We start from the raw sequence: 4,090 nt of genomic DNA, 5'->3' as shown, positions 1-4,090 counted from the left end.
GTAGGGCATCAGTACAGGATAGAGGGCTCTATTTTGTGAAGCAGCGATTCTGGAAACAACCTGGGTAATAATCAACAGACCGTGAGCCCCCAGTACAAAGCTACGGCTAAAAATGTGATACTTAAGTGTATAAAGAAGGGATGTTCAAGTAGGGGTAGATTTGGCACTAGTGTAACTGTGACTGGGATACTGTGTCCAGTTCTAAAGCCGGCAATTCAAGAGCAGGTTGGTAAATTGGAGAAGTTCAAAAAGAGCTGCAAGAATATTAAAGTATTGGAAAATATGCCATAAGAGTGGGAGACTCCAGGACCTGAACCTACTTAGCTTATTAAAGAGAAGGTTAAAGCTTGACTTTATCACAGTCCACACATACTCCATTGTTAACACAAACTTGATAGTATAGAGCTCTACAATAGCAGACAAAGGTACAGAAAGATCTAACAGCTCAAATTTGAAGCTGGCCAACTTCAGACTAGACAGAAAGTACAAATGAATGGGTGCAGTTAAGCATGGGAACACTTTACAAAGTCATGATAGATTCCTTCATTACTAGAGATTTCTTGACAGCAAATGTGGATTGCTTTTCCTAAAATGTCAAAGCATGATAGGAAACTAGGACTCAGAGGGGCCTCAGAAGGTCATCTAGTCTAACTTCTTTTTGAGGCATGATCATCTCTGTATAAAATATGTGCTCTAGTTCAGATAGGAGTTAATTCAGGGAAAGCTTATGACCTGTGTTTTACAGGGGATCTTCTCTCTCTTCTCACAGTATAATGCATGAGTCGATGAATGACCCTAGTTAGTAATAAAAGCTTCCGGGTTATTGCAGTACCTTTGTTTCTATTACCAAGTGTCGTGATACCTGTTAGCTGGGTGCATGCTAACATACTACTGCTATTAAAAAATAATAATGAGATTGAGGGGGCAATGCAGAGGCCTTCCCAGGACTTATTTGCTTCACACTGCTGTGTGTTTTTAATCCTGTAAATCTGTTATGACTCTAGCTCCCAAGCTTGAGTGAACATTCATCTTTCTTCCTTTACATATATATATATCTGAACAAAGCTGAGCCGTGGTTTGGCAGTAAAGAAATGAGACTCACATTATTGGCTTTGCATTAGGTTTGTTTATAAAAGACAAGGCATATTAATCATAGATATCTTTGCCGGGAGAAGCATGCAGCAATGCAAGAAATGTATTCATTAAAGAAAGTGGGATGTCAAGCAGACTAGGTGGTGGCATGGATTGATGCACTGGCTTCTCAGAGCTCTCTCACCAAAAAAAATATAAAATCCTAAGTGAGATTTTGCTTTAGCTTGGTTTTGAAACACCCTTTAAATCTGTCCACTTCTGGATCCTAGCACAGTTCCTGTGCTGTGTTGCAGGCTGGACTTTTGTCTTTACAAATGCCAGAAAATTCAAACATTGCCCATTTTATTGGCAGTATGGAGTCAGTGACATGGCAGCAATTTGGAAAAAAAAAAAAAAAACAACCCAAAACAACTAACTGTCTTAAACTTAGAGAAAACACTGTATACAGGGATCTGTGCTGGACCCATTTTGTTCAATGTTTTCACTGATGACCTGGAAATGAGAGTGCACAGTGAAAACTCCAAGTTTGTAGATGATACCAAATTATTCTGGGTATTCAATTCCCAAGCTGATGGAGAGGAGCTGCAGAAAGATCTCACTAAGTTAAGTGAGTGGGCAAAAAAATGGGAACTGAATCCAATGTTGGCAAGTACAAGGTAACACATATGGAGGAAAAATATCCTCAACTAGAAGTACACAATCCTGGGTTTGAACTAGCCGTTACGACTCAGGAAGGAGACCTTGGGGTCACTGTAGATAGTTCTCTCAAAAACATCAGCAAAATATTCAGTGGTGACTAAATAATCCAACCAAATGTTGGGCATCCTTAAGAAGGGAACTGAAAACAAAATGGAGGACACTGTCATGCTGTTACACAAATCCCTGGTGTGCCCACATATCGAATAGTGTGGGCAGATCAGTCCCCACACCTCCAAAAGGATGTAGTACAACTTGAAAAGGTAAAGAGAAAGACAACTGCCTGGACCAGTTGCCATACCAGGAAAGACTAAAAAGGCCTGGACCCTTCAGACTGGAAAGGGCAAGGCTGAGTGGGGATAGGGTAGAGATCTACAAAATCATGAAGGGGGTAGACCAAGTGAATAAGGAACTGTTGTTCACCGAGTCCCAGAATACTAGAGCTAAAGGGCACCCACTGAAATTAGTAGGTTACAGGTTTAAAACCAATTAGAGAAAGTACTTCTTTTAAACAATGAAGAGTTATCTTGTGGAATTCCTTGACACAAGAAGCAAGAGGCAGAAAGCAGAGCCAGGTTCAAGAAGAGACTAGGTAAATTCCTGGATGATGGATTTATTAATAGCTATTGAACAAAATGTTTGGATTATCCACCAGTAATGGATTTGACTACAGATGCATGCTAGGGTTGCAGGGTGCTATTGAACAAGGGATAGATCAATCTAGAAATACCCAGTTCAATGCTCTCCCTGTATAGCATCCACTTCCGTCACTGTGGGAAACAGACTACTGGGCTGGATGGACCCAGTAGTCTTATGTTTTTACTGCAGGAGTACAGGATAGCAAAAAGGCAGGAAGGATGGATTAGGAAATATAAATTTGTTTCTCCTTTAAGTAAAATTTAGGCCTTTGGATTCCTACTGAGAAGTTAATGGGAGTGAAAAAGGAAGACTATATCTTAAAGATAAATGTTTTCTCAAAAGCATTAGTAAAGAGAGGAAGCACAGCTTGACATGGAGACTGTACTGAGGTGTCCTTGCTTGAAATGCCTGTATTTTATTGTTGGCCTACACAATGCTTTTATTGGTAGTAAACCACAGAACTCAACTGGTATGACTTCTGGTTGAAGGAAAAGGATCTCTGGATATGATCCACACTAGGCATTTTTGATTAAAGTTCCTCCTATTTTGCTGCTATCTTGTCCCCAAAAAAGGGAAAAGCTCATCAAAATTGTTATTTATGAGATCCAGAGACAAAGCTCCTCTGATACGGAATATTTAGTGTCACCGGAAAGGAACTGACTTCCAGCAAACTCCTCTTTGGTTTCATGGCAGAAATGTAACGAGTTGCTACTGGAAAACTTTGCCTAATTCACAGGCACACCCTAGTAGGTTCATTCACCCCAGGGCGGCTTAAAATACTGTTGATCTTCAAAATGCCATTAAGTTATGATCTGGCATTCTGACACGTGGGGGTAATGCAGATCCTGAAGGCAGTACCTGGATGTGTAGACATTTAAAAACCGGCTGGAGCAATTGCTCAACCATGGCCCAAGGCATTAATCTTGTTCGTCCACATAAAACATACCTTCACCAGTACTGATGAGGATAAAAAAAAATCCTTCAGTGGAGGAAAACTGTTTAATGAGAAAGTATGACTGCGTTTGGATCTCACATGTCAGTTCAGGAACCCAAGGTGTTTTTGCTCCATGAAGGGGTATCACAGGAGAAGAAGGCAGACTGAATGAATGTGTGATGCAAGGGGACTGAAGATAGAGCAAAGCACTTAAGCAGGGACTTTTTGACTATCCTAAGTATAAGAAATGAGGACACTTCTTTTGAGAGAAATGATCAGCCCTGTCCCAGAACTTAATAGTACAGCAGAGATCTTCATATGTGCTCCTATGAAGACTCGCAGCAGGGGTGCTGCAGGCACCTACCCAGGAGGTCTTGAAAAGGAGACTGGCTCCACACCTTGCTGGGGTTATTTGACCCCCACAGTCTTTCCTGCCCAGAGCAGGGGGCTGGACCCAATGATCGCACGAGGTCCCTTGCAGCCCTAAACTTCTGTGAATCTGTGAACAATTGCTAAGTCACAGTGTAGAAGTGCAGCTGCCAGGTTCTGGTTTTGTTCCTGTTATTCTCAGAGGTCAACAAGAAGCAGAGGTAGGAGGAAGAAGAACCCAGCGGAAAGTGTATATAATGTGCTATCTCTTTGTCAAAAGATAACGAAGATGCATGGACTACAGGGAGTGGGAAAGGAAAGGACCACTGGCTTGAGGTGGCATGGGGTGTCCATGCAAGA

This window comes from Alligator sinensis, unplaced genomic scaffold (genome assembly GCF_000455745.1).
Source record: "Alligator sinensis unplaced genomic scaffold, ASM45574v1 scaffold1272_1, whole genome shotgun sequence".
NCBI classification, from domain to species: domain Eukaryota; kingdom Metazoa; phylum Chordata; order Crocodylia; family Alligatoridae; genus Alligator; species Alligator sinensis.
The sequence above is the reverse complement of the archived record's forward strand: the minus strand, read 5'-3'. Positions refer to the sequence as shown.